Consider the following 23213-nt stretch of genomic DNA (forward strand, 5'->3'; position numbering starts at 1 on the left):
TTATGAGAGGTAACCAAGTCCGAGGAGATTACCTGTTCAGAGGGCCTGGTGTTAGCTATTTAAGATGCCAGAGTTTAAGGTTTCTTTTTGTGTGTGTGTGTGTGTGTATGTCTTTGATTTGTTTTGTTTTATCACCTTGCTTCTAATTCTCTCAGCTCCAAACAAAAGCTGTAGCATTTTGTCTTAAAGCCTATGAACAAAGCTTCACAACCCGTCTACATTTGGAAGTAGATTTATCCATAAGGTAATGAGTCAAGGCACTACTATTATACACACTTTTTTAGTGGAGCAAAAAGAAATATGGCAACAGGATTTTCCCAGGGTACATAAACTTGTGATATGACCTGTTTGCAAGTAAAATAGACAGACTTATCATTGATTGCTTTGTTGTTTCTTTTTTGTTTGTTTGTTTTTTTCCTGAAGAAACACTCAAGTTAAAACTAAAATTTGTTCCAGCAGTTGTTGTTGGCAGTTTTTGTTTGTTTTTATTTACCTCATGTCTTCCCTACCTCCCTTTTAACTCCAACACCTTTTACATTAATGAAGGATCAAGGAGAGCCAGTTGGATTTAGGAACCCTCACTGCACAAATGCTAACTATGAAAACGCTGATTTTCAAGTGAATTCACCTGAAGGACATACTGCTGCTAATCAAAGAGTCTTTAAGTGTTAGACTCTTGCTTATCTCTAGGCCTTGAAGTCCATGAACAGACCCCAATTGCCTTCCCTTAATTCTGAGGCTAGAAGATGCCTTGTTTTTGTTGCCTCTTTGAACTCTCAATATAATATTAGTCAGCTATACAGCTATGTAAACTCTGAGACAGTAGTTAGAAACAAAACAAAAACAGCAGACCGATGAGACTTTTGGAATCAATTTAAGCTGTATTGTTAAACTGTGTTTTCATTAAATTTTGTTTCAGCGTTTTGTGAAGTAGTTTTTAGGCATGTGAGTATCTGATGTAGTTGTGATGCTTGAAAGCTGCAGTTAGAAGAAAGCTTGGTATTCTTTAAAAGCTAGTCTTTTCTAGATTTGTTTTCTTTTGTTTGTGGAAAGAACTTGGCTTTTAGCTCAGCGTAGGTGAGCGTGGGTGTTTTTTTTGTTTGTTTGTTTTTGAAAAATGTTATCTTCTGTATGTGACTTGGCTTCTTTATTTATCTTGAACTTGTGAAAACATGTTTTAATGACAACGGGGAAAAGGAGCAGGTGTAAGAGCCTACCACTTGAGGAGCAGTACTGCAAACTAAAAATGATGAAGGCATTTTTGTTTCCTTAAAATTATACTCTAAATGTGCATTTGATGAAAAGAGGTTATGTGGCTTGTGTTCTGACTGGGTGGTCCTGGGCCTGTACAGTCAAGGCTGCAGTGTGTAATTTAGACTTCTCTTCTTGCCTCTGTTTCGTCTATACCCTAAGATGAAACTTACTAGACAAGAGATGCACATGGCATCCTCTGAGAATGTGGGACAGAAGCAATGGGTGAGTGCTTTTGCTTACTTATGCATCACTTACAGTGTGTACAGACTGACCAGTAGTCATCTTGTTGATGGTATGTCCTTCTCTAAATAGGAAAACACTACTATATTTTTCTTGTTATATGTAGTTAAATTAATATCTTAAAATAATCCTGCAGAGTGCTGTTGAGTATCTAGTCTCACCAGTCACATGGGACGTGGTATATGTAAAATATACTAAGATATAACTGTCCATAAAAACAGTACTAGTATTTTGATGGTTGTTGTCTGTCCTTTTTTTTTTGTTGTTGTTGTTAAACTGGCTTGAGTATAAAACTTTATCTTAATAAACAAAGCTTATGGTATGGCTGCTGCTACTTACACATCTTTAGAGAGTCTGTTGTAAAGTCCTCCTGTGAAGTAGCAGAGAAGGTCTCTTCATCCCCAGTTTCAAACAGATTTGATCTTCAGGATCAGTATAGTGTGCAGGGACTCTTCTAAACTTGTATGTGCAACTTCTGTTTGGCAGCTTCAGCACTTATTCTGGCACCCTGCTGCTTTTCAGAATGAGTTGTCCATAATGACAATTGCTGCAAGCTTTTGGTTTGGGTAATGGTTTAGTGGCGTGTTCTCAACATCTTTCAGAGAACTGTTGGGGAATTTCCATAACTTAATGGCTAATGTTTCTTGTCTGACTTACCCTAGCCAGCTTATAGGGCTTAGGATGCCCCTTCTTTTGGATATAGAGCAATGTGATTTGAAAGATGATATTCTTAGAAACAACTTAGGATGACGTTAGAAGTCTCTTGATGAGGATTGCAAGCTCATATCTGGTGTCTGTCTGCTACCTGATGACAGAAGGCTTCCCTGCTATGAACACAGTATCAGCAGGCAAATATTTCCATGAAAAGAGAATGCTGGTACTGGCAGATAAGATATTAAGAAGATTTCTTGGCAACCTCTAGGAATCTCTGGTAGGAGATCCAATGGGAACCTCCTTGGACTTGCAAAGTATCAAGAGTTTGTGTGTTAGGAAGGCAGCAGGCTGTCTTGAGTAAGAAAACTGTTTTGACTGACACTCATAGTAAGCAGTGTAGCTGGCAGAGAATGACTAAAGTCTGACTATGACATGAATTAGGTAGCCTACTTGGAAGCCAGGTGAAAATGTGTAGCTGAGATGCAGAGATGTTTTAATGTTTTGTGGAAACTTCCCTGAACAGATGTTAAGCTCTAAGAAGAAAGATGGAAACTTGAGAAAATGCCAGTGTGCAATTCAAGGATGTAGATTTATAGTTGCTGTTGCCCATCTGTGACTTGGTCAGTATTAAAATGTGTCTACAATGTAGATATAAATTGAATCTGATTAATATGGTGATATATTGTCTATCCCTTTCTGAGCATATTTGGTTGCTGTTGTTACTATGGTGATTGAGTACAGTTTAGATTTCATTAAGCAAACAGGAGAACCTGCCAGTTCTTCAGCAAAGGCCTGATAAGATAATTTCCTTCACTTCCTTGACAGCAATGATGCAAGTCAAGTACTGAAAATGGAAAAGTTGTCTCTTAAAACTCTGCTTTCTGGTAGTGACCATGGTTCAGTTTGTATGCTAGCCTGGTTTTTAATGTTTGTGGTCATGAGCATGTAGATTCTATCCCTCTTGGGGGGGGGGGGGGGGGCAGAGAACTACCTCTGTGTTGTGAGGTGAGATGCTATTTAAAATTTATAGGTTAACTGCAACTAATAATCTTGTCTGGGGAATCTAACTGGTGCTCTAAGACACTGTTTTGGAGCTGCACACCTGCTTCTTTTTCCATGCTGTAAAAATGTTGGGCTGGCCCTGTAACATTTTCAGTTTGACACAGAGGTGTCTTTATGGAGGGAAATATAATATTATCATTTCTCTTTTTGTAATAAGTATAGGTCTAAGGATAGTACAGAAGCCCATTTGTGTGTGATTTTAATTAATCACATCTATACAAGTGTGTGAGACAGAAACTGGCTTGCCTGTGAAAGACAATTACTGTCATAAGGCTGAAGCAGTGATATAAGTGTTATAAATCTGGCTTCAGTAACATATTTGGATAATGATAGGCAGATAATACTGTACACAAGAAGAAGAGCAGTAGGTTCTGCATCTTTGGTTCCCTCTCAATTGTCAGTGTACTTAGCAGTATTTTCTAGTTCAGGTGAGACAGGCCAAACAGTATATGCAAGAGTGTATCTTATTCATAGGATATGCCACCTGGAGCATCAAACTGCCTTTCATGGTATTTTTGCCTTGATTCTGAATCGTGAGTTTCTTTTGGAGTGCATGAGTTAGTGGTCAAAATTAAAAATGTCTCAGCAGTAAAACAAAGTCCCCCTCTTTCCTGCAACATATCTTTCAGGAAGAAAGATTGCTACTGCAGCTCTTCAACCCCAAGCCTTGATCAAAACAGAAGTGCCTGTCAACCTGCTACATTAAGTGTTGTTTTGGGGGGCTGCAGATATGGCAAGAAGCGGTGGAGACTAATTTAGCTCTTGTACAGTGACAGCTTGCCTCACAGCTTCAAAGTAGCAATTGGAAATTGGAAGATACCCAAGACAAGCTTAGTCAAAGGTGGCAGAAATATTACAGAAGTCTCTTAAAGGCAAGAGGAACAAAGGTCTCTCCCAGATGCAGCAATGGAAGTTTAATGTCTCCATGACACTTCGAGTAGGAGGAAGAGCTATATGTGAATTAAAACTAAGACATTTGACAAGTATTAATTGTACGTAATTGTGGATTTTGTTGCTGTGTACCTTTTTGGAGTGTCAGGCAAGTTCTACTGTCTCCAAATTTCAGATTAAATTTTGAGTACCTTTTGCTCTGAGGTAACCTTCATTAGCAAACAAATTCTTTGCTAATAGCACACACCTTCATTAAGCTTTGTTCAGCCTCTGCTTGAAGGGTCTTGGTAGTTGGGATCTGCTCCTTCTGTAACTATCACTAACTGGCAGATGACATACCGTTATAGGAGGCCAAGTTTGAAATAGACTAATCTAGAATTAGAACTGGAATGACTTTCCATTTCTCAGCAGATATTGCCTTATTGCTTGCAGTGTCTTGGTCTAGTATCCAGAGTTCAAGGCCTTTATTGGGAATGCATGGAGGATATTTCCTTGCCCTATCCATTGCCCATTCCTTTCAAGGCTTCCCAGATGCTATCCTAATTTAAAGTCAAGTGAAGCTGATGAGGATCTAAGAAGACATTGAGTTGTTGATGTGTGTGACCCATAGTACTTGCAACCTGAATTATATACTAAAGCATTCCTTCTGCTGTGTACAGATTACGCAGCTGTACAGAGTAAGGAAAAGAAGGGTGAGGTTGGTTCCTAACAGAGCAAGCTCAGATCTTGCTCTGCCCTCTAAGGATAACTCTATTGAACTCCAATTCAGAGTGACTGATGCCAATTAGTGCACTTAAAAATATATATATACATATATATTGCTGTTGTAAATGAAGCTGTAGTCACAAACAGCTCTTAAAGGGGCTCATATAATGTAAGTAGCAATGTTAGTCAAATGTTCCTCTTGATTTGCCATTTGAATTTAAAACAGAGAAATGATTGCTGGAGCAATCAATTCTAGCTCTGCCATGGCTTCTGTAAGAGGCAGTTGGGTATTACACTTCATGCATTTTAATCATGAAACAAGAACTACTCCTAGATCAGATGATAATAATCTCTTTTAAGGTTGAATACTGCTATTGAAAATGTTGGTATACACAAATGATGGATTCAAATCTGTCTTCTGGTAAACATTTGCTCTTAGACACCAATGCTTGCATCTTGACATGAGATCTATGCCAATGAGTCTATCAGATGGTGGAAACCAGTAGCATCAAGCCCCTAAACTATTAGTTAACATATTAGTAGCACTAAATCCCTGAACTCCTTCAAGTTACTCAAGCTATTTTCTCCTGGAACTCTTCAGGAGTGAGTGCAAGACTTAAATAGCAAATTATTAAACTAAAAAGTGCTTTACAATTTAGCAGATTCTTTTTAAATCCTTTCTCTTTGCCTTCACATGGGGGTGCCTCTCACTGGCACCTGAGTTTTAGACCCCTTCTGTTAGGAGACTTGGAAGGGCAAAGGCAGGACTAGTACGCTGTCATGTCCTGGAACCTCTTCCTCTGTCTGAAGAAAATGAGCATCTCTCCAAGCCTCTCTCTGCTGAAGAGTGACTGAAAATTCTGCTGGGCATAAGGAAAGTTGCTGTGCTTAGATTGGACCTAATGTACCCTTTGACTATTTTACTCTTCTAGGTGTCTAGACGTATTAGCTTGCATGCTGACATGTTGGACTGTGCTGTCACAAACTGTCTGCATGTTTGCAAGAGACAGCATCCAGATTACTGCATTAAAGCTATTGTTAATTCTATTCCCTTGTGGAAATTTAAAAACAAAGAAAATTACAACAGTGAAGGCAGAAAGAATTAATTAGTTGTCTCTTTGCTGGTCTACATTATCAATTTTTTCACGGGCTAGCTTGGAAGAACATTTGTAAATAACTGTATGACCAAGCCCACACTGTATCTAGCATCACATGAGGATAGTGTTATTGTAGAAATTGATACTGAAACTTCCTTACTGCTGAATTTGTGATAGAAAGTTTATCCTATGTCCATGTTGCTTTTCTTGACACAGTGAATCACATAAAAACATAATATACAACCTATAAAGAAGGTTGTCTATTAGTGTTGCTGCTGCTATTAAATTCAACAACCGTGATGAGAGGTACTTAGATACAGTTGAGGTTGCTGCCTTTGCTCTAAGGAAAGGCATCAGGATGTAATCCGGAGCAGGTTTTTACCGAGAAGGAATGTTTTCCTAGATGAAGATGTGTGTTTTTGGAAAGAACTGCTTGTATGTTATAAGAAACTAGTTCTCTGGGACTTGCATGGAAATTCATTAAGCATTCAACTGTACCGGAGATTTCTGTATATTGAAAGAAACTTTCCCAGAACCATCTGTGTTGGACTTCACAGAAATCCCAATTTGCATTAACCTTGGAAAAAGCAGAGCTTCGTATACCCCATAGCACACCTAAAACATGCCTGAGGAAAAACATGTAAAACTAGCCTGTTCATCTCTGCTATTTCACAGTGGTATATGCTGCTACAGAAACACTTAGTGTCCCCAGATTCTGCCTGTGCTCTCACAGGAATGTACCCAAAGTGCTCTTGCAGTAAGTGTGAAGCTAAGCAACCATTTTTCAGCAGAAAGAACTCTCATGAGAAATCTTTAAAGGGCAAAACCACCTACTGACAAAGAGTAAATGTTCTGTACAAAGCAATTGCTTTCTCTATTCCTAGACCTGTAGGCCTCTCACTGCAAAAATATCCAAAGATGAGCCTAGAAGCTAAAATTAATGATGCTACTAGATGCCAGTAATATAGACTCAGTAGGCTTATGGTGCATTAGAATCTGTGGCCAGCAGGAGATGTATTTCTAACCAGTCTTTATTCTCCTGAAGGTGAAGTTACCTTGTAAGTTTTCTTTCTTCCTCGCCCTCATCACCTCACCTTATTCCACAGGGATGCCAAATACCATTGCTCACAAAATGATCTAAGTTATCTTTCTAGCTGAACTCAGAGCAATGCATTTCTGTGCTTGCATTTAGCTTTGAAAGCTGCTGCTTTCAGAAAAGAAAAGTTGTATACCTTTTCCAATCATATGGTTTGTTCAGTAAGTTATTGCTTGAAGCTACAAATATTGTGCTGCCTATGGTCTTGACCAAACTTGTTTCTTAAGCTCAGCCATTTTCCTTGGATAGCACAAGTAACAATTCCTCCAGTGTTTCAGTTGCCATTCTAAGCCCAAACTAAATGACTTAGTTATGCAGTCTCTCTTTACATAAAGTAGAACTCTGTGGTTTCTTCAGGCGGCCTCTAATTTTTTTTTCCTCATGAATCTTCATAGATATTTTTGTTTCCATTAAATACAGGCATTGACTTCTGCCCATTATTAGACAAGGAGCCCTTTGGTTAAGAAATATCAGCAGGTTTGGAGCCTCTGGGGATGAGGAAATGGAAGGTCAAAAGCACCTAGATTGTGTAGAGATAGTTTTAAGGTTAAGTAGGTTTAGACTTAGACATCGTGCTCTAGTGTGTATTCCTGCCCTGCTACACCTAGTTCATGTGATTCAAAGTCATTATTCAGAGGTGCCTGAATTGTGACAGATTACTGTTGCGTGTAAGTCATGGAAAGTCATTTATCTGGGAAATTACTCAGCACTGCTCATTTGGTGTCTTGTCTTTGTGAGACAGCAGGATACACTTCAAATTAGCGTGTACTGTGCTGTATGCAGTAACGTATACTCTGCATGTAGGCCATACAGTGGACCTCAGTGGAATTCAGATGAATGGGGGAGTTCTGTGAACCAGTTTATCAGATTTACAAGTGTAAAGTCATGTAAGGAGTTACCACTTTTTTATTTATTCTTCCAGTCTCTAGGATTTGTCTGCTAATCCTTCCACTCATCTTAGTGGTATGCTGTTTTTTCAGTACTTCCAAGTGTGTTTTTTTTAATTGCTGTTTTCTTACTTTTTTTTTTTTTTTTTTTTTACATTTCTGGTAGGAGATTACTGATGGAGAGAGCTGTTTCTAGGTGACATTTTTATAAAATATTGTGACTCTCGTCTCAATGACTTACAATGCGTTTTAGCTCATCTAGCTACAGAGGATTTCAGCATTTTAAATTTATAATTAAAGGGGTTGTTATATTTGGCTTCCATAACAAGAACCACTTGAACAGTTTCCTTATTTAGTATACATATAATTGACAACGTGTAGGGGGATTTTTTTTATTTTTATTTTTATTTTTTAATACAAAGAAAATTGGCCTCTTGTGAAAAGGGTGTGAAATATTTATTCTCCTCATCTCTGCAGCTGCAAAGAAAGTTCTAAACTTGTAGAGGAAAAGGTTGCTATTATGCTCCAGGGACTGGGGGGTGCATGAGGGGAAAATTTAGTCTGCTAGGCAAGCTATTCCCTGGGTCACTTTGCTCTGTTATGCTCACAATATATCAGGCGCTATATGCACCATAAATAGTGAAATCCTGAATAAAAGTTGATATGTGTTCTTTGTCTTATCCAAGTCATCACCTTAATCATTTGCATTTCAGTTCTGCTGGATACCAATCTAAAACCTTTCTGGCAGCCTAATTTAGACCAGTCTGGGATTTGCTTTTTGCAGATGCTATGATAATAACCAGAGTGCTGCTTTAGTATTCTTGTGCTGCTGTTTGGTTTGTAAGGTGTAGGTTGCTGTTGTTTATTCTGCTGTTTGACCTTCTGCTTTTTAATCTTGTTTTTCAGCTGGATCTGCCCAGACTCTAGCCTTGCAGAAGAATAAAAAAAAAATGAAGCAGGTTGTTACCTTCAGATGAAATGTAGGCTTCAGTGAGATAATGATCTGAACTGCTGGGTGTCAGCCAGCAAGGCTGTTGCTGTGCTCTGTATTAATACTTCAGTAGAAGTCATTCCAGTTACCTGCTGTTTATTGGTGCTGTCAGGTCCTCAGGACCAACCACTTGAGGACTGGATGTTTTGCGGGAATTCGGATGGTTTTAACACACTTGTTTTACGGTAGAACAAACCCAAATCTGTTATATGGTTTTACAAAACGGAACTGCATTGAAATATCCAGTAGAGGAGATTATATGATGGTTGTGTGACGTGAGAGCTTTTGACTTTGGAAACGTCTGACAGGAAACTTGCTGAAATAGGCTTCTTCATGAAATGCTTGGATGTGAGACGCTGTCCAGAATAAATGGCACTTTGTCACCAAAATGAAGAGCACACGTTGAGAGGCAGACATTTGTTTATGTGAATGAAGTACAGTGATTGAGTAGTAAGAAAATCTGACATGGGGAGTCAAATTTAACCAAAAATATTGAGTCAAGTCTAGACAGTGCAGAGTAATTGGAGGCTGCAGTTAGCCTGGCTTATTGCTGAAATACTTCAGCCCATATGAATGCTACGGTCAGCTTTGACATCTTGACCTAACACTGCTTTGCAATCCATGGGAAGATGCAAACTTTGTTAAAGGACTGTTTCTGGGAGTCTTGTGGTCTAGCTTAGACCAGGCGATCTTCGGGCATCCTTGTGTTGTGCCCTAACTTTTAGCCTTCCGAGAGTGAGTGAGAATGCACTTACGTTCACTTTGTCTCTTCTTCCTTTGTTCTCTCACTCAATCCCTCCAACAGTTTTGTCTGCATTGCAATATAAAAATAATTAGTTTCTGATTCTTTCCAAATAACAAAGAAAAAAAGATATACCGGGACTTTAAATCTGCCTGGTCTTGATTTAGATTTGGACTATGTACTTGAGGAGTGGAGAATGAGAGATTTTTCAAGCACAGAATTATCAATGTGAATCTAGTATTGGGATAAGAGGGGGGAAACATTTTTTAAAAGATTTTTTGAATCCTCTCTCCAGCAAAGAAGTACATGGTCCCTGTCTTCAATTCCCTGTCATCTCAGTAGTTTTTCCAGTATAACAAAGAAGATAAATCTTGGCACTCTGATATTTCTAAGTCTTTAAAAAACAATCTTTTATCTATGGATTTTTCCCTTCACACACTCCCTCAGATCTGTGAAGATGCTTTGCGTCTTTGAAAATATAATAGAGCTTTGCCAGTAATGCAGACAGAAAATGAGTCATGAAGGCTATTTCACTGTTTGCCTGCTGTTAACACCCTTGTGTCCAGCCAGACTTAGGATTTCTATCATCTTTGTTTACAACACATCAGTCAGTTAAAACAACCCTCAAAGCTCTCACCTTCTTCCCTCTTCATTCTCAGTGACCTGAGCTCATTTGCCTTAGTGCAACGAAGTGAGCTCACTTGCACTTGAACTTCTGGTATGGAAACCAGGGCAGTAGGTTGGATTCTGGGCAAACTTCTACATAAATAGCAGGAATGGGATGTGCTGCCTTCCATGTGGAAAATCTGTCTGCTGGGTGATAGCTGGGGAGTCACTATGTCTGCATTGACTTTCCCTTTTCCTGTGAAATAGGCATAACCACATTCCCTGATTGGGTTACTTATTTGTTCAGAGTCTTCTTAAGGTGTATTATCATCCTTGGCTAGGAGTAGGGCTGGGCATAAAAAATAACTTGTAAATGGAGAAAGGCAGGATAACTATTTTCTGTAGTTCTGTTATACAGCTATGGTAACAATTGGTTCTGACAGGGAAAAAAAAAAAAGCTTGTGTAAATAGAAAGGAAGAAGAACGCTTTACTCATAACCTCAAAAAATAGAAATTTCTTCAGTGCAGAACTGTCAACATGCACTATTATATATATATATATATATGTATTTTAGCTGCAGTGTAACCTTGAAACACTCTGGTTCCTTATACTGTTGGATTTTTGTGCTCTGAGATACCTGAAGTAATTTCTTGCTATGCATGGAGAATATGATTAAATAACATAGATTTAAGTTCCAAAAAAGGCTTCACATGTTCAGTGATGGCAAAAAGCCGGTCTGAAAGTATGCTGTTTTTATTACAATCTAATGTAATATCAAATGAAGTTCTGCTACCATTCATGACAGTTTTTTGTTTGTCCGTTTAAAATAATACAGTATAACAAATTGAGGTTATGAAACTATTTTCATGTGAAAGAGTGCTTTCAAAGTCAAAGCTCTGAAACATGGAGGCTGAGAAACTTGAATGGCCTCAAGGAGGTGAGTGTCAGCTTCCAAGCTGATAATTCACTCTACTCCTCAGAAAAAAAACTTGGTATTCTTTTTTTTTTTCTTTTTAATATAGACTCACTCTTTTATTTTTATTCTTTTTGAGAGAAAGTGTAAGACAAGGCTGTTCACTTCAAGCCCTATACAGTTAAATTCTGATGTGAATCTCTTACTCCCTACTTGATTTGCTAGCTTAATGGAGAGTTTTAAAGTCACTCTGTTATACCTATCTGCATATAAACTTTGGATTTGTATCTTGCACTTCCAAAAATCCCAGCTACAATCACTCAGGGCCTTTAATGGTGTTAAAGTACTGTACTGGAAAACTATTTTTGCATTAACAACCTCTTTACATTTCCAGCTGGACAGTGAAGGTGCCCCAAACTCCACCAAATGCTGTGGTCAGATCAGAAGCATGGGTCACTCAGCCAGAGGTGAGAGCCAGGAGTGATATGACAGGCTGAGGGAAAGGCTAGGTGGGGAATGCTCAGTTTCTGACCTCAAATTTAGGCACATCGTGGCCATGTTTGGCTGTATTTAGCATTCTGGACCAAGTAATGCAAGAGGTTCTTCTGTCTGCATGCTGTAGGGTGGTGTCATCATTGCATAACCACTGTGGAGAGCTATTAGTCAGGAGCAGATGAGCACTCAGCACCGGGGCAAAAAGCAAATCTTCAAATGACGGTATGGCAATGATTAATGTTAAGGAAGACAGAGTTTTAACTTAAAAGGCATGGCCAATTATGAGGAAGTGCAAGCGAGGCTTGAGGAAAGGTGGTCCATGTGAGGCAAGTCATCATCTTTCTTTTATCAGTTCTTGTGTTCTGCCTTTCCTCTGGTATCAGGTAATACGTTTTTATTAGTCTCACCTTCTTAGTGCTGACTGTCTGTGCTAAAAGTGTGGTGGCTCCCATTACAGAAAAGGGCCAAATGCTGGAGAGCTGGACTTGCTGCCCTCCTGCCAGCACAGGGATATTGCAGGCCATGGGTGCTCTTGGGAGAATCTGTTCCTTCTGGAACTGGCCAGCAACCTCTGTGCTTTGATCCTTGCATTGATGGCAGCCAGAGCAAGCTTGCTTTCTGTGAGGGGGGAAAGAAAAAACCAACAACAACAACAACAACAAAAACCACCTGGCACCAGAGCCACGTCTGTTTTGCTGTTCCTAATGTGTTACTACCCTTTGCATCACCTGCCTTGTCTATATCTGCAGCAGACATTGGTTGTACCTTTAGATCTTGCTTATATAGAGAAAAAAGGAAGAAATTAATGTTTTTAAAATTTATTTGATCAAAGACAAAATTTCAGTAATTAAATCCAGCAGATTTAAATTCAAAATACCGAGGAGAAGAGTATCTTTTATGAAATTATGATGATCTGAATTATTAAAACCTATCTGGTCATATCTAGTTCCTCAGCGCATTGTTTCCTTGTGCTCTCCTATTGAATTTAAGTAGTTCTCTTATATAAAAAGCTCTTCATGGACAACATAGCTTGCAAACACTGACTAGAAAAAGAATCTGGAAGAAGCGTAATAAGGAAGCAGTCAGCAAACATTAATCTCACCCTTTTATTTATTCATTTATTTTTGCAGTCTCCTTTGGATTAACTTGCATCAGTATCTATACTAATACGTGGTTGTGCTCTAGGGAACAAAATGCTAGGAAGGATTGTTAAGCCATGTTTTTAGCATTACAACAAGATTTGTTGCTGTATGTTGTCCATCAATTCCCTCAAGTCTCTTCAAATGAATTGCTAGAGTGTATTAACATCTGTGTGCTCAAGTTCACTTCCTTTTAGGGGTTTGAAATTAATTGTTAATTGATTTCCTTGTAGTGGGACTTCATCCTAATTTGCCTGCTGTGCATTTATAGGTCAGGCTGGCTGTCACCTGGTTTGCAGGGTGTGGGAATTAGCTCCCTTCCTGGCCAGCTGGGAGCAGGGGCACTGACAACCTTCACTGCGCAGCTAGCTCTGCGGTCAGCGCTTCCCTTCAGCCTTCTCCCAGCATGGACCACATACTGGTGCCAAATCCTGGAGTGGGTTGTGGGCCACCCTCAGCAGGGAGGGCTTTACAGAGAATGGAGGTGAATACATCAGCACAAAGATTTTTATGGATGAAATGAATCCTCAGAAGAGTGACTGTGTGGTGCAGCAGGGATAGATAACTGGGATGATTTACAATCTCTATGACACCACTGGCATTATGGGGTGTCCTGTCAGCAAGGTGTGCACACCCACATCTCAGCTGACCATACCCCTGGCAAGAGGTGACCTTGTTTCTGCTTATGCCTCACAACAAGAAGGTGGTTTGGTTTGTCTGACCTTCCACAGCCTTGGGAGCATCTGGTGAGGAAGTGGTGAGGCCAGTAGGCTCAGCCTAGGCAGTTCCCAGGAGGGGTCCAAACCATTTCTTACCATGGTGAGAGAGGAAAAGTAGGGAAGTTTTTGCCACCCAAGATAGCAATTAAAAGGGGCTGCTGCTGTGTGTGGTTGTGCAAAGAAATTTCAGTGTGGGGGCTGGTGGGAAAGCAAGTGTTGAAAGTGCAGTGGAAGACTAGAAAGTGAGTAGCATGGGGAGAAATGTCTGGGGAACTGATGATACAAATATCAGGCCAAGTAGTGCAGCTTCCCAAGACTGCATTTGCAAGGGGAGGTGCTGAAGTGCCCCGAGAGATATAATGCTCAGGCAGTTAGAAGGAGGGAGCCAAGTTTCCCTGGTTCTAGGCATTCCGTCTCCATAACCTCTGAAGGAGATAGAATTACTGAAGATGTTCCCATCCTGTTGCCATTTAGAATTCCTTTATTCCCCTCAACCTAGTACTAATATAATCCAGATTTTTATTAACCAGGAAACACTACCTGGATCTTCCTCCCCATTTACTTCCTCTGTGAAGCATGTGGGTGTTTTGACAAATTACCACCTAGTCATCGGCTGGAAAAATCACTTCCTTCCATGCTATTTTTCTCTATAAAAATAACAGCTGGTAAACCATGGATAAAACTGCTAAGTATGAAGTAAGCCTCCAGAAATCCTTAATCTAGGTAACATCTCCACTAAATGTGAGTAAACAGCCTTATTTCATTCAATATCTATTTGAAACAGTGTAAGTGTGATGGAACTTTTATTGAATTTGGACTAGGTAGTGACTTGCTACTGTAGCTTAGTAGAGTGATGAAAGAAGTTCTCCAGAATAAGCAGGGAAAAATATATTATCACTTCTTTCTGGAGAAAAATAAAGCTAATCCAAAGACTTTGAGGTAGTCCTTCCTTTTTTTTTTTTTTCCATTGACCTAGAAGTGTTACAATTCTTGTTCTTTTAGGCTAATCAGGAAGAGTTGAGAGACCCTTCTTCTACTTGACTTAAATCATTCTTTTTGTTGTCAAATATAGAGTAAATTTATATGGGATTCCTCAGATCTCTAATCTGAATTTCTCTAGAACTGAGAATTTTGCCCAGTGCTGATGCTGCCTTATTTTCTTCTTATTCTTTCTTCTTCAAAAGCCATTTGTTAAGGATTTCCAAATTTACAGGGAATCCATGAAATCTATTTTATATGCCCTGAAAGGCTAATACCTTAATCTAATAAAGAACTCCTATTAGACTAAAATTCACAATAACTTTTCAGATATGTTTTTGGTCATATTATAGTATAAGGATATGTTAGTTTTAATAGCTGCATTCTCAATTCATGTGTCAAGGATTCTGCTTTCAGGCTTTTTTTTTTTTTTCTCCCTTTCTCTGGGTGTCATGGCAAAACATATCCTAAGAGCATAGAGGACCAGGGAAGACACAGAAGCTATGGCTGCCTGGTAGGGGTGACAGGTCTCTGAAGCTGGACACTGGGAGGGAGAAGAAGAATTAAAGAGATGACATGGAAAGGCGTTGGGCATTTGCTGTAAAAAATAATAATAATAAAAAAAAATTCATATGCGGTCACTTCCCCATGACATCCCTGTCAGTCATCCTCAGGTGATGATATCACAAATGAAGTTGTCTGTAGACAAAGGAAAATATTAACTCTGATCAAAAATTTCAGTTGTGCTGCCATAAAGCAGTTGTAGCAGTGAGACTGGCAGAAAGTCATTGTTTTCTTCAGACAAAAAAGTGTGTCCAGGAGGACCAGTGTCATTCATTTTTGGTGGCAGTGACAGATGCCACTATTTTTTCTTCTCCTTGTGCTGCATTTCTTTTTGCCAGTGACCTGACTGCTCAGCAGGCAGAGATCTGGGCAACACGCAACATGTTGTTATTTGTAGATGAGCTGGAATGTAGCAAGAGAGAATTAGATCAGGAGGAAAAGTGGGAACAGAAATGAGATCTGCGTGTTTGTGTGAGGCCTTAGACATGTGGTGCTGTCAGGGGCTGAGTGGTGTGTTACATTCCCTGTAGGAGACAGACAAGAAGGCTGTGTGGCACATCCTAGGCTGATCCATGAAGGGGCTTGTAAGAAATCAAAGCTATAGGACATGATTATACTTTAAACTATGTGTATAGTATGGTTCTATACCACACTCCAGCTATTGTAAAGTAAAGCTTTTGAGGTGCATACAGCGTACAGGTATAGTTCTTGATGAAGAAATCTGATTATATATTCATGGAGGTGTGGCTACATTTGTATCTTTCACAAAATGTCAGGAAATGTAATCGTTATTTTGTTGAAGCAGCACTATCTCAAACAGGAAATTACATCCACAGACCCAGAAAGAGCAAGAGATGTTCAACCGCAAGATACTAGTACTGATGGACTCTGCTCACAGTCCCAGGCAGAACTACACTTAAACAAATACGTTACATAGTAGCTTCAAGTATGGCTGTGCCATGTGGCCAAAGGACAAAAATGATTCACAAATCTAAGATTTTTCTCATGTCACCTTTTAAAAATGATTCAGCAAGATTTGGCTGAGCCTCTTAGATGAACAGAATTCAGTAGAACACCACCATAAACACTTTACAGTGTTATTAACAGTGACAAAGTGAACTTCCAAATAAAACAGGGAAATAACCAGATTAAAAAGTCATGGTTTATATAAAATGTTTTTAATTGGGTTTCTTTTGACATTCATCCTTTCCCACAAATTAAGCAAATCAGATGACTAGAGGTCTGCATGTAGGAAGGTGTTACCGAGATGTTTACTTTCAGTGTTCTTTATTTGTTAACAGAATCTGTCTCCTTGATGTTAAATCATACATACCCACATGTGTTTCCCCCACAGCAATCTTTATAAAATACTATGAATTCTAGGGTGAGTGGAACTGAGTTATGTTACATGTAAATGCACTCCTAGGTGCATTAGGAGTGGATTAGGAGATCAAAGCAGCGAGTGAAATCCTAATTCAGGTCAAATGCTAGTCTATGATTCAAGTCTGTTTGGATCAAAACTTTCTCAGTTCCCAGGTCATTTGTTTCTGGTTTATTTTGAACTTTAATTGCTTTGAACCTGTGATGATGGGAGACATCTAACATGGTTCTTGTGGTGGTGGTTGTTGTTTACTTTTGTTACCATTTGAAACAAAGCTGTTGTTAAACTACAGAACAGGATTTCTTAATATCACTCTGAAACAACAAAAAGCAATCTACATAAATATACGGTACTGTTTTACACACACAGTAAATTATCTAAATATTTGTAAACATTCACAAACCACTGCCATACCTGCCATGTTTTTATAAAGCGGAAGAGCCACATACCTTGCAGAAATCTTTGTAGTCATCAGTGAAATCAAGACAGGTAGCTTTGGGAGTCTGGCAAAACTTAGAGCCAGAGCTTCTGACTTTTAGTCCCCTATCCTAGTTGAGTCACATGTTTTGTGAAGAAAGACAAGTTAGAATCTGACATTGTTTCGTATGATGCAAATGGCAAGATACTTACTAACCAAGATCAAAAAAAAAAAAAAAAAGCTAATGTTATGACTGGAAAAAGGCAGATCTATATTTGAAGCTGTATCAACATCAAAAATCAATAACTACTTGTAAAACCTAGCTTTAAGTGTACACTTTGGAGCCTATTTTCTCTGATACAGGACAGAGTCTACTACAAAAGTACAAGCCATGAACTGAAATTTGAACAATTACTGTGGTGGTTATCCAGTGATTTCTTGGTATAGGGAAGAGTTTAAGATAGCGTGAATTGATGATGATTTAGTAGTTCCAAAAACAGAATGCTCTTAGATGCTAAGATGAAGTGGTCACAGCACTGAGCATGCTGGAGTTCAAGAAGCATTTAGACAACGCTCTTAGATACATGGTCTGATTTTGGGGTCATCCTCTGGGGAGCCAGGAGTTCAACTTGATGATCCTTGTGGGTCCCTTCCAGCTTGGATATTCTATGATTTATTTATGAAGAATGTATACAAAGTCTAAAGAGAAGTTGCCTGTATCCTTGCTATGTGAGGGTTCTGCAGTCCTGTGTGTGCACACATACATTAGTATGTTTTCAAATAAAAAATCAACCATGAACTGGCTTTTCTGTTCTGACTCTCTCTAGATGTCCTGAACTTTCAACATCTATTTTTTCAATTGCAGGAAAATTCAATTAATTTCAAGAAATTCAGCACAGCAGACAAGTGTTTCTGTTGGCTGTCCAGTAATATTTTCATAATTTTGTATCCAAAGTACATATCCTGCTACTGGCAATGTTTTTTTGGTTCAGTGATCTAGGTGCCAAAGTGATTTTCATATCCAGAATCTCAAACTTTGTATTTGATTTACTTCAGTTTGTCTGTACTTGGAAAAAATTACTGTTTTGAAATGATGCAACAATTCAGTGGTTTGGATTTTTTTTCTTTTGTTTGCACTATGGCTGTGTATTGGCTCCTCTCTCCCTGTTTTCACAGAATCACAAAATCATTTAGGTTGGAAGACACCTCCAAGATCACCTAGTCCAACCTCTGACCTAACACTAACAAGTCTTCCACTAAACCATATCACCAAGCTCTACATCTAAACATCTTTTAAAGACCTCCAGGGGTGGTGACTCAACCACTTCCCTGGGCAGCCCATTCCAATGCCTAACAACCCTTTCAGTTAAGAAGTTCTTCCTAACATCCAAACTAAACCTCCCCTGGTGCAACTTTAGTCCATTCCCCCTTGTCCTGTCACCAGACACATGGGAGAATAGACCAATCCCCACCTCGCTACAGCCTCCTTTAAAGTATCTATAGAGAGTGATAAGGTCGCCCCTGAGCCTTCTCTTCTCCAGGCTGAACAATCCCAGCTCCCTCAGCTGCTCCTCGGAAGACTTGTTCTCCAGACCCGTCACCAGCTTTGTTGCCCTTCTCTGGACTCCCTCGAGCACCTCATTGCCCCTCTTGTAGTGAGGGGCCCAAAACTGAACACAGTACTCGAGGTGCGTCCTGACCAGACCTGAGCACAGGGGGACAATCACTTCCCTAGCCCTCCTGGCCACACTATTTCTTACACAATGCTGTTTGCCTTCTTGGCCACCTGAGCACACTGCTAGCTCATATTCAGCCAACTATCAACCAATACTCCCAAGTCCTTCTCAGTGACTTCTTTTCCTTTCTATTTCCCAGCTTCTGTAAAACTTCCTGATGCTTTCATTTCCTTTCCATTTATCAAGACATACTGCAAACAGGTCAAAAGATGAAATGCTGCTTATAACCCAGCCAATACAGAAAGGGAAGGTGATGCTACCTTTGAAGTTAGAGCCATGTTGGATGACTTATCTCAAGACTGGTGTTGATGAGACACTAAGGTAAGTCTAAAGGAAATCCAGCAGTAGAAAACTTACAAACCTGAGTTGGGGAAAAAAAAAAAAAGAAAAAAAAAAAGAGGGAAAACACCAGCCTGCACAGAGAAGGGGTTATCTAGAGGATTGTGGAGAGGCTGCTGCTGAAGTCTGTAAGTCATGTCATGTGTGTAAGGAGTATTGCTGCTCCACTAGCCTTCATCTACTAGTATTTACCCTTCTGGGGAAGGGATACGTATTGCTAAGGAGCTGGAAAGATCAAGCTTTCATGTTGACCATGTGGGCGGGACTAGTGATGGTGCATCCCAAAACATGTATTCTTGGGTGTGTACTTTTTTTTTTTTTTCCAGGCAGTGACTGTATTTTAATCTCCCTGTGTGGATGTGGTTATTTTGGAGTCACAATGTGGTGTGAAGGGCTTGGAGACATCAAAGCAAATTGCATCTTCAAAAGTAAGTGCCAAGCCTTAGTGAAGCAAGCATCCAGAATCTCTATTAAGGTTGGTAGGCAAAACAAACAAACCAAAATGTGCTAGCCTCTTTATCACTGTTGGCTTGCATTACTCCTTGAACAGAAACAGGCTCAATATATGAGTCTAGTTCCTAAATTTCAGTTCAGTGAAATTTCACCATGATTAGATTTGGGTTTAGGGATTAGAGCCTCTTCCTTGGCTTGTGAGAAGACCCGTGTTTTAGGTAAATGGAAATATTATTTTTCTTGATTTCATACTTCATTTCATCTTTATTCAAAGATCTGTAAAATTTACAAATTCCGACTTTTTTTTTTTTTTTTTTTTTAATACTGTGCTTCTCCTATAAGAGGCAGATGGAGAAATAAGGTGGCATTTTTCTTTAGTCAAAATTGATTATCAAGCACTGCCTGTCAGGGAAGAGTTGTAGTGATTACATTTGGGATGATGGCTTCAACAGAGGGAAGGGATAGCCTTTTGTCTAGAAAGTCCTGTTACTGTCTTTATTCTGGTAAGATTTTGCGTTTGCTTGTTTTCTCTATGAGGCTTATGAAAGTATATATATATATATGTACGTGCATAAACGCATAAACGGCATACATTCATGTTTTGAAAACTTTTTGGTATTGACTTTTTGGTATTCAAAGACTGAGGACAATGCTAGCTTTTTGAACTGAACTGTAAAAGAAACAGTTTTGAGAGAGGGTTTTTTCTCTTTTCAGAAGCTCTCATGATTTGAAGAGTTGTGTGGTAAACATCTTTACATAAATTTTGGATGCTGTTTGGTACCACAATTAATAAACTTAGCATTTGGTTCCAAAGGGATTCCAAGACTGGCATGGTTTTCTGTAGTTGGGAGAAGTGATTTTTGGAACAAATATGAAAGTTCCTGGCTGTTTGTAGAAAACATGTTATAGGCTTGGCTGTTATGTTTCTCTGAAGCCTCACCAGTATCAAATGAGTGCCTGAGTTTTGGGTAGTTGTGAAGTTGTTTTTTTTTCTGATAAATAAAACCACAGTCATCTGTGTTATATTTTATTATTAAAAAACAAAAACAAAACAACAACAACAACAAAAAAACAGCTTCTCAGTGCTTTTCTTCTTCAAGCTTTTCATTTATGGAAGACATGCTGAATTCTACTTTTCTAGATCCTTTCCTAAAAGCTGTAAAGGTTCTGATGTGTGAAACAGGCCAAAAAGTCCTTATCCTTTCTTAACCAAGAATTCAGGGGATATGACTATAATAAACCCTTTTTTTAAGCCAAAAAAAAAAGAAGTATTAAAAGGAATGACATTGATTTTGAGGTCTGCTGGATGGAGAGTTGAACTGGAACCTAATTATCCTTTATCTTGCTGTAATTGCTGACTTGCTCTACTGCAAGTAGGTAGTTGTGCTCATTCAGTCCTCTCATCAGACCTGGACATTGGCTCGCTAGTTACTAGCTCTAAAATCTAAAATGTCTCACAAGATGATGTGTGATTTAGTGCTCAAAATGGAGTAAATCAGGGAATTACGTACTTAGTACTTGCAAAATTGGTGCCATTCTCCCCTTTCCATCTCTCTAAATATTTCAAAATTTCGTGGTGCTACTAGTAAAACACCCATGAGCAGAGATGCCTGGGAATGAGGCTTTAAAAGTGCAAAGACTTTGGTCTCTGAAAAATGAGATCAAGCTTGCAGCTAAAGCAATAAAGAAATATCATTTTCTCTGGGATTTGAAGTTCCTACATTTTACTTTCTTCTGACTTGAAGTACACTTGTGTATTTTTAATTTCTCTGCAGGAAAAAAAAAAGAAAATCTACCTCTTTATCCCTCACAGTTTTTATTTCAATAAACAAAAATGTTTTCCTTGGTTGGTATGTAGCTCTCCTATAGCTGTCTTTTCCACTCTAATTTTCATTCCCCTGATGCTGGATTGCAGTGAGGTATCGGTTTGCAGGGTCGCTGCTGTAGCTAATCCTCTCTCTCTTCCTCCTCAGCTGATTGTTCATATTTTCAAACTTCATAATCTCACCACCAAAACCTAGGCATGCTTCAGAACGTAGCTTAAGAAGGAAAACAGACCTCAAAAACGTCACTGAGCTTAGAACTCTCAAAACAAAACCCTGCCTTAGCTTAAATAGGATGCCACTAAAGGGTCTAGGCCAAAATTAAAGGGAAAAACACTCCTTGTATCAAGCAATTTATGTTGTGTTTTGAGTTTTGCACAGCTCAGAAAAAAGAACAGCAAATATTTATTTTTTCTTTTTATTTTTTGAAGTCCATAAAACATACCAACAACTATCTCAAAGTAATTGTTTTCCACCATTTTCATTTCTTCCATTTCCACTGCTTTCCAGGTGAGTGCTGAACTGAATACCTGGTGCTGTGTAACAAGGCACTGTGCTTTCTGGATGATGTCTACAGTTGAAATAACTAATTTAACTTGGAATTGACATGCTGATTAAAAGATTTTCCTTGCTTTCTGTTCAATACCACTGCTCGCTTTGCATCTATCTGTATCATTCCACAAGCATTAAAGTTTATACTGATTTGCAGTGAGTAGGGATCTGTACCCAGAATTATTTTTTTGCTTCACATATATCCCCAAATGAAATAGGTTTGCCTGCATTTTAAGTCTGGACAGAAAATTTTCTAAACATTCAAATCCTTTAAAAAGACATGAGAGAGAATAAGCTTTTCCCTCAATGAATGGCTTTCAGGATGAAGACCCACAGCGATTTGTTATAGGGCTATTCCCTACAAGTGGACTACTAGAACTGTTTCTAAAGCAGAAACAGAAATAAACAGGAAAATGTTTAAGATCTTGCTTTGCAGCAAACGAAGTGAAGGGAAAACAAAATGTTAACGAAGCCTGTGCCAGCAGGCACAAGCATGGCAGGATTTGAGTCAGAGTCCAGCAGATAGTCTGTGCTAACGTGAAGCTTTCACACTTCTGTAAACACGGAGGACAGGAACATTGACGCAGAAAACACTCTGCGCCGCCAGTAACACCGTGTACTTCTTCCGTGCTGTTATTGCAGTCCTGGTCATTGGCAAAAGAGCATCTCCGTCAAGAGAAAGCTAATCTCTTACAGCCTGATCAGGGTAGTGCTGTAAAACTGTCCCACACATTTTTTTTTTTACTAGAAATAGGTGTGCTTGAACAACAAGTAGCTCTGCCATTTCCCAGCCAGAGGTGTACCTCCCAGGTTCTCTACTCAACCAGTGTCATTTTAAAAAGGAATTACAATACTCTGCATGTTGCCGGGCTTACAACGATTTGTTGTCATCTCTGTCATTTTGATGAAAGGGAAGTATTCGTAGATTTGTAAGAGTTTTAATGTCAGGTTTTGTATAAAAAAGCTAGTGCAATTATTAACCAGCCAGAATCTGTCTGTCGTTAAATCCTTGTTGTTCAGTATTTTCGATACATTTTTGGAGATACAAATAATGAGCTTTTACTGGTATAGGCTCAGTACTTTTCCTGTTACTTAGGTTTCCACAATGGCTACAGAGCTCTTTTCTTCTTTTTTATTTTTTTTCTGCAGCCTTTCCTCTTATTCTTGGTGTCATTCAGAGTTCTTGTGGTATTAGTAAATAGTTGGTGCAGACATGCTTTTTGACATTGCAAATGGAACAGGAAATGTTGCATGAAAATGTTTAATAACGGTTAAAAATCACATGCATCAAAGCTGAGTCTAAGTGAATTGGAATAATGTTTAACCTAATGAAGGAAGACCTCCAAACAGACCTGCTAACTTCAGTTGGCTTCTGTTTTTGTAATGAGACAAAACCAAACCTTGCAGATTTGGAATGTGTTTCTAGAAAATCTTTCTGAATGCTGAGATTCAGGTCTTCTTTCTGTCTCAGGTTTTC

The 23213-nt window shown here is 39.0% G+C and overlaps 3 long non-coding RNA genes across 3 annotated transcripts; 2 read left to right on the forward strand and 1 right to left on the reverse strand.

The window, feature by feature from the left end:
* Positions 1 to 709: 709 nt before the first annotated feature.
* On the forward strand, positions 710 to 8928 carry LOC310902427. The gene is made up of 3 exons (XR_014586719.1): positions 710 to 945; positions 1414 to 1476; positions 8793 to 8928. It is a non-coding gene; the product is annotated as an uncharacterized lncRNA (long non-coding RNA).
* A 3189-nt stretch (positions 8929 to 12117) lies between these two features.
* On the reverse strand, positions 12118 to 12995 carry LOC310902421. Its single transcript, XR_014586717.1, has 3 exons — positions 12737 to 12995; positions 12367 to 12411; positions 12118 to 12252 (listed from the first exon to the last, which is right to left on the reverse strand). It is a non-coding gene; the product is annotated as an uncharacterized lncRNA (long non-coding RNA).
* A 1900-nt stretch (positions 12996 to 14895) lies between these two features.
* On the forward strand, positions 14896 to 22510 carry LOC310902445. The gene is made up of 3 exons (XR_014586732.1): positions 14896 to 18890; positions 19235 to 19336; positions 21695 to 22510. It is a non-coding gene; the product is annotated as an uncharacterized lncRNA (long non-coding RNA).
* The last annotated feature ends 703 nt before the right edge of the window (positions 22511 to 23213 follow it).

Source organism: Anser anser (assembly GCF_964211835.1).
Source record: "Anser anser genome assembly, chromosome: 1".
Taxonomy (NCBI): Eukaryota; Metazoa; Chordata; class Aves; order Anseriformes; family Anatidae; genus Anser; species Anser anser.